This window comes from Crocodylus siamensis, chromosome 13 (genome assembly GCF_052110815.1).
Source record: "Crocodylus siamensis isolate JL-2025a chromosome 13, ASM5211081v1, whole genome shotgun sequence".
NCBI classification, from domain to species: domain Eukaryota; kingdom Metazoa; phylum Chordata; order Crocodylia; family Crocodylidae; genus Crocodylus; species Crocodylus siamensis.
Genome location: NC_143407.1, coordinates 16,179,175 through 16,189,681, shown reverse-complemented (window position 1 = coordinate 16,189,681; position 10,507 = coordinate 16,179,175).

Genomic DNA, 10,507 nt, shown 5'->3' with positions numbered 1-10,507 from the left:
GAAGCCCAGTACTCAGCGTATGGTGCCGAAATAGTGGGGCACATACGCAAGACAGAAGAAGTAACGGCCCTAGAGGGGCTTGGACACTGTTGGGGCATGGAGGCCCATTATACTGCGTATGGGGCCGAGGCAGTAGGGCACATACGTGGGACAGGTGAAGGCCAGTCCCTAGCGGGGCTGGAAGAGAAAATGGAAGACCTCAGGAGCAGACTGAGGTGGGAGGAGCTGGAGGAACAAGTGCTCCAGCTCAGACAGGAACTAGAGACAGCAAACATCTGGCGGGAAAGTGCAGAGGCTAGAGCAGCCGCCCTGGAGCGACAATGGTCGCCGGGCAAAAAGAGCGGGGTCGCCAAGGAGATCAGACGCTTCCTAGTGGAGGAGGCGGAGAGGGCGCGGGAAGTAGAGCAGGGAATAGCGCTCGAAAGGGAGAAGAGCCTAAAACGGGAATACCAGCTCAGCGTTATGCGGGCAGAAGTGGGGCGCTTGAGGGACCAGGCCCTCGAGGCCAGCGAAACCCCGGCAAAGGTACAGCAGAGGTTAGAGGTGTCTAGGGACCTGATTAAGACCTTACGGGGAGAGATCCAGGCTCGTGAGGAGCAGATCCAAGTCCTTCAGGAGGACTTGGAGACTTGGCGGGAGAGGGGCCTGAAAGCCGAAAGGGCGATAGATCAATACCAAGAGGAGCTCACGCAGAACCGTGGTCAACTCGAGGAGTCTAGGAAGCTGTGGGAGGCGCAGTATGACAAAGTGAAGGCTCTTGTGGAAAAGAGTGAGAAAAAGAGCCTGGTAGAACAGGGAGTACAAACCGGGGAGAGCTCAGACAGCCTGCAAAAGGAATTGGAGGCTGTAGAGGAGCGGCTACAAGGCTACCTAAGGGGTGTCCGGGAGGAACTCCAAGAGAGGGAGGCCCTTATCAAGACCTTGAGGCAAACCGGACCTCAAGTAGAGAACTTTCAGTGCCAACGAGCGCAGTGGCTGAGGGAGGCTAAAGACCAGCAGGCTCTAGAAGCTCAGAGGGTCCAGCAGGCTGAGGAGCTAGGAGAACGAGTGCAGGATCTGCTGACAGAAAGAAACCAGCTTAAGGAGCAGGCAGCAGCACTTGAAACTCTCCTCGCGGAGAGCCAGGTCAAGGTAACATCGCTTATGGCAGAGCAAGGGCAGCTGCTACAAGAGGGGCGAACCCTGAAGGAGAGGCTGCAAGGGTTACAGTCGTACCCGGGTGACCAGCAACCGTCCTCCGAGGGTAGGTAGTCAAACTACCGAGGAAATTGTACAGGTGCAGCAAGTGAAAGAGACAAAAGGGAAAGATCTGAGGGATCAGGGAGTGCAGACCACCAGGAGATCAGGCGCCGGCGAGAAAGAGCTTGAAGCTACAAAAAGGCGTTTGCAGGAAAAAGGAACCCTCAGTGAAGTCTCGAATTGGGGTAGAGCCCAAGGTAAAGAGCCCCAGTTAGCACAGACCCAGGGGTCAGTGAAGGGGAAATTCCCCAGAAGGGAAAATCAGGACCCTTCAGTCAGGGGACTAGATGCTGCGCATAAGGAGACCCAGGTAGACCTCTTTGAGTGTTGGGAGGCAAAGTGGGCCAGGTGGCAAGAACTTCACCTGCAGGGCCTAGCTCAGTTAGAGCAACGATTAGGAGACCTGGTGAGAGGGCCAGACAGGCTCTGTGCCCAAGGGGACTCCCGTAACAAACTACGCAGGCGTCAGGCCGGAGGTAGGGCCAGGGGAGTTACACCACCCCAGCAAGAGCAGAGAACCCAGGGCGGCGCGAAGAGCACCGCAGCGCACCCAGGGAAGGGGAACCTAGCGATGGGGAAGAGGCCGTGTCTGTATATGGCCAGGATACCCCGACAGGTCACATGGCAGACACTCAGGCATCTTATAGAAAGTAAGGTGGGGAAAGTGGCCTGGGTCCAAATTTATAAAGGCCCAGGAGGAAGACACACAGGCCGAGGTAAGGTCGAATTCTGGAGGAAGGAGGAAGCCCAAAAGGCCCAAAGGTGCCAGTGGGAGATTTGGGGAACACTCCAGGATGCCCAGGCACAGCAGGAGAACCGAGCGTTCCGGCGAGACAGCAGGCCGGTAGAAACCCGAAAGGGGACCAACGAATGGAAATCCCGGAGGGCGAGCCGGAGAGCAGCGGACGAGGTAGGGAATCTACCGAGGTCTGCTAATGTGGGGGGGCTACCTGTGGCGGGTAAACCCCAGGAAATCCCGCATGGTGCACCCCCGGGTAAAAGGCGAGTTGGGGGCGCCTCAAAACCTCCGCCACCCAAATTAGACGCTGCTGGTGACCCCAGGAGAACATTCCCAATGGTCAGATAGTTCGTGGAGAGGCTGAAGAACCCCTCCCCGATGAGTTGGGAACTTAAGGGGGGGGGGTATGTCACGGAGTCACAGAGGTGCCCCGTGATTGTGAGGCTGATTGGCAGAGCTGCCAATCACCCAGGGAGCTCAGGTGCCTGGTTGCCAGGCCAACCAAGTGAGTCACATGGCCGGAAGAGGGCAGGGCCTGGCCTTTAAAGCCAGCTTAGGCCAGAGCCTGACGCACAGTTCCCTTCTGGCTGCTGCAGGAGCAGGAGCTCTGTGGCTGAGCTGAGCTGAGCTGAGCTGAGCTGAGCTGAGCTGAGCTGAGCTGAGCTGAGCTGAGCTGAGCTGAGCTGAGCTGAGCTGAGCTGAGCAGAGCAGCCTGGGTTAGTGGCTGCTACTTCATCCCGCTAACCGGCTGCAATGATGCAGGGAACAGCATCACCCTGACTGCAGGTAGGCCTGAGAGCCCTGGCAGGGCTTGGAGTTGTTAGGCGTGTGGAGCCTCTGTATTTTTGTTATAGCCAGATGGCTTGAGTGTTACGTTGCAGTTTACACCGGAGGACCGGGTGAGGCTGTAGGGGAGCGAGGAGGCCTCAGGGGAGCTCCCCAACTGCTTGGGGGTTCCCAGTGCCCAGTTGAGGCACAGTGCCAGGGGCACTACTGTCGGTGCTGCTGGGCATTATTGTGCGCCAGGGAGGCGCGGTGTGCGGGGTTACAGACCCCAGCCCATAAGGGCGGTGTTTAGCCCCGGAGCGGGGCAGGGACAGAGCGCAAGAGGCGCGGAGTCAGCCCCGAGAGGGCAAGGCCCCGGAGCGGGGCAAAGACAGGGCGCGTGGCGTGTTGGCCCCAGAGTGGGAAGCCCACAGGGGCGAAGCGCAGGGAGCGCGGTAGAGGCCCCTGAGGGGCGAGGCCCCAGAGAGGGGCCAAATAGCCAGGCCTGGCTAGCCACCCAAGGGCGCCGAGACTAGGGCGGTGACAGCGCCGGCCCGAGGGCGCCGAGACTAGGGCGGCGATAGACCTAAGGCTAGCGCAGTGAGAGCACCCGAGCTAGCCACCCGAGGGCGCCGAGACTAGGACGGCGATAGAGCCGGCCCGAGGGCGCCGAGTCTAAGGCGGTGATAGAGCTCAGGCTAGAACCCGGCCCGAGGGCGCCGAGACTAGGGCGGCGATAGAGCTGAGATCCGGGCAGAGGGAGCGTGCCGGCCCAAGGGCGCCGAGGCTAGGGCGGCGAGAGCGTGCCGGCCCTAGGGCGGCGAGAGCACTCCAGACTTAGGGCAGAGCCGGCGATTAGCCAGGCGCCGGCTAGAACCCGGCCCAAGGGGCGCCGGTAGTGAGCGGCGTTGGCGAGCCGACCCAGGAGGCGCCAGCAAGTAGCTGGGCGCCGGCGTGACAGGCCCAGGGCGCGGGGAACGGGCTAGAGGTTGGGGCCCGACCCAAGGAGGCGCCAGGTGGGCGAAGAGCCCCGGTGCCCGACAGTGAGAACAAGGGCACCCGAGGGGCGAGGGACCATACAAGCGTCCCCCAGAACAGCTGCGAGGCTTGGAGGCACGCATTGCCCTTAAGGCAGGACGCTTATCGAATCCCCGTCTGGAATAGGGACGACTAACAAGACCGTCCATTAGGGAAACTGGCAGCCTCCACATTTATATATAAGTTACCATCAAAGTCGTGGCGGGCGAGGTTCTGAGGGTGCTACGTCACCCTAACGTGACGGCAGGGGGTGCTAGGGGGTTCACGGCCGCCCCTAGCGCCGCTCCCTCTCAAGTGGTGCATTGGCTGGGAACACCGGCCATGCACGGGGTAGAACCCGTGAACCCAGACAGGGAAAAGCGAACCCAGCCGATTAGGGCAATAGACATTGTTGGAGGGCATGGAAGCCCAGTACTCAGCGTATGGTGCCGAAATAGTGGGGCACATACGCAAGACAGAAGAAGTAACGGCCCTAGAGGGGCTTGGACACTGTTGGGGCATGGAGGCCCATTATACTGCGTATGGGGCCGAGGCAGTAGGGCACATACGTGGGACAGGTGAAGGCCAGTCCCTAGCGGGGCTGGAAGAGAAAATGGAAGACCTCAGGAGCAGACTGAGGTGGGAGGAGCTGGAGGAACAAGTGCTCCAGCTCAGACAGGAACTAGAGACAGCAAACATCTGGCGGGAAAGTGCAGAGGCTAGAGCAGCCGCCCTGGAGCGACAATGGTCGCCGGGCAAAAAGAGCGGGGTCGCCAAGGAGATCAGACGCTTCCTAGTGGAGGAGGCGGAGAGGGCGCGGGAAGTAGAGCAGGGAATAGCGCTCGAAAGGGAGAAGAGCCTAAAACGGGAATACCAGCTCAGCGTTATGCGGGCAGAAGTGGGGCGCTTGAGGGACCAGGCCCTCGAGGCCAGCGAAACCCCGGCAAAGGTACAGCAGAGGTTAGAGGTGTCTAGGGACCTGATTAAGACCTTACGGGGAGAGATCCAGGCTCGTGAGGAGCAGATCCAAGTCCTTCAGGAGGACTTGGAGACTTGGCGGGAGAGGGGCCTGAAAGCCGAAAGGGCGATAGATCAATACCAAGAGGAGCTCACGCAGAACCGTGGTCAACTCGAGGAGTCTAGGAAGCTGTGGGAGGCGCAGTATGACAAAGTGAAGGCTCTTGTGGAAAAGAGTGAGAAAAAGAGCCTGGTAGAACAGGGAGTACAAACCGGGGAGAGCTCAGACAGCCTGCAAAAGGAATTGGAGGCTGTAGAGGAGCGGCTACAAGGCTACCTAAGGGGTGTCCGGGAGGAACTCCAAGAGAGGGAGGCCCTTATCAAGACCTTGAGGCAAACCGGACCTCAAGTAGAGAACTTTCAGTGCCAACGAGCGCAGTGGCTGAGGGAGGCTAAAGACCAGCAGGCTCTAGAAGCTCAGAGGGTCCAGCAGGCTGAGGAGCTAGGAGAACGAGTGCAGGATCTGCTGACAGAAAGAAACCAGCTTAAGGAGCAGGCAGCAGCACTTGAAACTCTCCTCGCGGAGAGCCAGGTCAAGGTAACATCGCTTATGGCAGAGCAAGGGCAGCTGCTACAAGAGGGGCGAACCCTGAAGGAGAGGCTGCAAGGGTTACAGTCGTACCCGGGTGACCAGCAACCGTCCTCCGAGGGTAGGTAGTCAAACTACCGAGGAAATTGTACAGGTGCAGCAAGTGAAAGAGACAAAAGGGAAAGATCTGAGGGATCAGGGAGTGCAGACCACCAGGAGATCAGGCGCCGGCGAGAAAGAGCTTGAAGCTACAAAAAGGCGTTTGCAGGAAAAAGGAACCCTCAGTGAAGTCTCGAATTGGGGTAGAGCCCAAGGTAAAGAGCCCCAGTTAGCACAGACCCAGGGGTCAGTGAAGGGGAAATTCCCCAGAAGGGAAAATCAGGACCCTTCAGTCAGGGGACTAGATGCTGCGCATAAGGAGACCCAGGTAGACCTCTTTGAGTGTTGGGAGGCAAAGTGGGCCAGGTGGCAAGAACTTCACCTGCAGGGCCTAGCTCAGTTAGAGCAACGATTAGGAGACCTGGTGAGAGGGCCAGACAGGCTCTGTGCCCAAGGGGACTCCCGTAACAAACTACGCAGGCGTCAGGCCGGAGGTAGGGCCAGGGGAGTTACACCACCCCAGCAAGAGCAGAGAACCCAGGGCGGCGCGAAGAGCACCGCAGCGCACCCAGGGAAGGGGAACCTAGCGATGGGGAAGAGGCCGTGTCTGTATATGGCCAGGATACCCCGACAGGTCACATGGCAGACACTCAGGCATCTTATAGAAAGTAAGGTGGGGAAAGTGGCCTGGGTCCAAATTTATAAAGGCCCAGGAGGAAGACACACAGGCCGAGGTAAGGTCGAATTCTGGAGGAAGGAGGAAGCCCAAAAGGCCCAAAGGTGCCAGTGGGAGATTTGGGGAACACTCCAGGATGCCCAGGCACAGCAGGAGAACCGAGCGTTCCGGCGAGACAGCAGGCCGGTAGAAACCCGAAAGGGGACCAACGAATGGAAATCCCGGAGGGCGAGCCGGAGAGCAGCGGACGAGGTAGGGAATCTACCGAGGTCTGCTAATGTGGGGGGGCTACCTGTGGCGGGTAAACCCCAGGAAATCCCGCATGGTGCACCCCCGGGTAAAAGGCGAGTTGGGGGCGCCTCAAAACCTCCGCCACCCAAATTAGACGCTGCTGGTGACCCCAGGAGAACATTCCCAATGGTCAGATAGTTCGTGGAGAGGCTGAAGAACCCCTCCCCGATGAGTTGGGAACTTAAGGGGGGGGGGTATGTCACGGAGTCACAGAGGTGCCCCGTGATTGTGAGGCTGATTGGCAGAGCTGCCAATCACCCAGGGAGCTCAGGTGCCTGGTTGCCAGGCCAACCAAGTGAGTCACATGGCCGGAAGAGGGCAGGGCCTGGCCTTTAAAGCCAGCTTAGGCCAGAGCCTGACGCACAGTTCCCTTCTGGCTGCTGCAGGAGCAGGAGCTCTGTGGCTGAGCTGAGCTGAGCTGAGCTGAGCTGAGCTGAGCTGAGCTGAGCTTGAGCTGAGCTGAGCTAAGCTGAGCTGAGCTGAGCAATGATGCAGGAGCAGAGCAGCCTGGGTTAGTGGCTGCTACTTCATCCCGCTAACCGGCTGCAATGATGCAGGGAACAGCATCACCCTGACTGCAGGTAGGCCTGAGAGCCCTGGCAGGGCTTGGAGTTGTTAGGCGTGTGGAGCCTCTGTATTTTTGTTATAGCCAGATGGCTTGAGTGTTACGTTGCAGTTTACACCGGAGGACCGGGTGAGGCTGTAGGGGAGCGAGGAGGCCTCAGGGGAGCTCCCCAACTGCTTGGGGGTTCCCAGTGCCCAGTTGAGGCACAGTGCCAGGGGCACTACTGTCGGTGCTGCTGGGCATTATTGTGCGCCAGGGAGGCGCGGTGTGCGGGGTTACAGACCCCAGCCCATAAGGGCGGTGTTTAGCCCCGGAGCGGGGCAGGGACAGAGCGCAAGAGGCGCGGAGTCAGCCCCGAGAGGGCAAGGCCCCGGAGCGGGGCAAAGACAGGGCGCGTGGCGTGTTGGCCCCAGAGTGGGAAGCCCACAGGGGCGAAGCGCAGGGAGCGCGGTAGAGGCCCCTGAGGGGCGAGGCCCCAGAGAGGGGCCAAATAGCCAGGCCTGGCTAGCCACCCAAGGGCGCCGAGACTAGGGCGGTGATAGCGCCGGCCCGAGGGCGCCGAGACTAGGGCGGCGATAGACCTAAGGCTAGCGCAGTGAGAGCACCCGAGCTAGCCACCCGAGGGCGCCGAGACTAGGACGGCGATAGAGCCGGCCCGAGGGCGCCGAGTCTAAGGCGGTGATAGAGCTCAGGCTAGAACCCGGCCCGAGGGCGCCGAGACTAGGGCGGCGATAGAGCTGAGATCCGGGCAGAGGGAGCGTGCCGGCCCAAGGGCGCCGAGGCTAGGGCGGCGAGAGCGTGCCGGCCCTAGGGCGGCGAGAGCACTCCAGACTTAGGGCAGAGCCGGCGATTAGCCAGGCGCCGGCTAGAACCCGGCCCAAGGGGCGCCGGTAGTGAGCGGCGTTGGCGAGCCGACCCAGGAGGCGCCAGCAAGTAGCTGGGCGCCGGCGTGACAGGCCCAGGGCGCGGGGAACGGGCTAGAGGTTGGGGCCCGACCCAAGGAGGCGCCAGGTGGGCGAAGAGCCCCGGTGCCCGACAGTGAGAACAAGGGCACCCGAGGGGCGAGGGACCATACAAGCGTCCCCCAGAACAGCTGCGAGGCTTGGAGGCACGCATTGCCCTTAAGGCAGGACGCTTATCGAATCCCCGTCTGGAATAGGGACGACTAACAAGACCGTCCATTAGGGAAACTGGCAGCCTCCACATTTATATATAAGTTACCATCAAAGTCGTGGCGGGCGAGGTTCTGAGGGTGCTACGTCACCCTAACGTGACGGCAGGGGGTGCTAGGGGGTTCACGGCCGCCCCTAGCGCCGCTCCCTCTCAAGTGGTGCATTGGCTGGGAACACCGGCCATGCACGGGGTAGAACCCGTGAACCCAGACAGGGAAAAGCGAACCCAGCCGATTAGGGCAATAGACATTGTTGGAGGGCATGGAAGCCCAGTACTCAGCGTATGGTGCCGAAATAGTGGGGCACATACGCAAGACAGAAGAAGTAACGGCCCTAGAGGGGCTTGGACACTGTTGGGGCATGGAGGCCCATTATACTGCGTATGGGGCCGAGGCAGTAGGGCACATACGTGGGACAGGTGAAGGCCAGTCCCTAGCGGGGCTGGAAGAGAAAATGGAAGACCTCAGGAGCAGACTGAGGTGGGAGGAGCTGGAGGAACAAGTGCTCCAGCTCAGACAGGAACTAGAGACAGCAAACATCTGGCGGGAAAGTGCAGAGGCTAGAGCAGCCGCCCTGGAGCGACAATGGTCGCCGGGCAAAAAGAGCGGGGTCGCCAAGGAGATCAGACGCTTCCTAGTGGAGGAGGCGGAGAGGGCGCGGGAAGTAGAGCAGGGAATAGCGCTCGAAAGGGAGAAGAGCCTAAAACGGGAATACCAGCTCAGCGTTATGCGGGCAGAAGTGGGGCGCTTGAGGGACCAGGCCCTCGAGGCCAGCGAAACCCCGGCAAAGGTACAGCAGAGGTTAGAGGTGTCTAGGGACCTGATTAAGACCTTACGGGGAGAGATCCAGGCTCGTGAGGAGCAGATCCAAGTCCTTCAGGAGGACTTGGAGACTTGGCGGGAGAGGGGCCTGAAAGCCGAAAGGGCGATAGATCAATACCAAGAGGAGCTCACGCAGAACCGTGGTCAACTCGAGGAGTCTAGGAAGCTGTGGGAGGCGCAGTATGACAAAGTGAAGGCTCTTGTGGAAAAGAGTGAGAAAAAGAGCCTGGTAGAACAGGGAGTACAAACCGGGGAGAGCTCAGACAGCCTGCAAAAGGAATTGGAGGCTGTAGAGGAGCGGCTACAAGGCTACCTAAGGGGTGTCCGGGAGGAACTCCAAGAGAGGGAGGCCCTTATCAAGACCTTGAGGCAAACCGGACCTCAAGTAGAGAACTTTCAGTGCCAACGAGCGCAGTGGCTGAGGGAGGCTAAAGACCAGCAGGCTCTAGAAGCTCAGAGGGTCCAGCAGGCTGAGGAGCTAGGAGAACGAGTGCAGGATCTGCTGACAGAAAGAAACCAGCTTAAGGAGCAGGCAGCAGCACTTGAAACTCTCCTCGCGGAGAGCCAGGTCAAGGTAACATCGCTTATGGCAGAGCAAGGGCAGCTGCTACAAGAGGGGCGAACCCTGAAGGAGAGGCTGCAAGGGTTACAGTCGTACCCGGGTGACCAGCAACCGTCCTCCGAGGGTAGGTAGTCAAACTACCGAGGAAATTGTACAGGTGCAGCAAGTGAAAGAGACAAAAGGGAAAGATCTGAGGGATCAGGGAGTGCAGACCACCAGGAGATCAGGCGCCGGCGAGAAAGAGCTTGAAGCTACAAAAAGGCGTTTGCAGGAAAAAGGAACCCTCAGTGAAGTCTCGAATTGGGGTAGAGCCCAAGGTAAAGAGCCCCAGTTAGCACAGACCCAGGGGTCAGTGAAGGGGAAATTCCCCAGAAGGGAAAATCAGGACCCTTCAGTCAGGGGACTAGATGCTGCGCATAAGGAGACCCAGGTAGACCTCTTTGAGTGTTGGGAGGCAAAGTGGGCCAGGTGGCAAGAACTTCACCTGCAGGGCCTAGCTCAGTTAGAGCAACGATTAGGAGACCTGGTGAGAGGGCCAGACAGGCTCTGTGCCCAAGGGGACTCCCGTAACAAACTACGCAGGCGTCAGGCCGGAGGTAGGGCCAGGGGAGTTACACCACCCCAGCAAGAGCAGAGAACCCAGGGCGGCGCGAAGAGCACCGCAGCGCACCCAGGGAAGGGGAACCTAGCGATGGGGAAGAGGCCGTGTCTGTATATGGCCAGGATACCCCGACAGGTCACATGGCAGACACTCAGGCATCTTATAGAAAGTAAGGTGGGGAAAGTGGCCTGGGTCCAAATTTATAAAGGCCCAGGAGGAAGACACACAGGCCGAGGTAAGGTCGAATTCTGGAGGAAGGAGGAAGCCCAAAAGGCCCAAAGGTGCCAGTGGGAGATTTGGGGAACACTCCAGGATGCCCAGGCACAGCAGGAGAACCGAGCGTTCCGGCGAGACAGCAGGCCGGTAGAAACCCGAAAGGGGACCAACGAATGGAAATCCCGGAGGGCGAGCCGG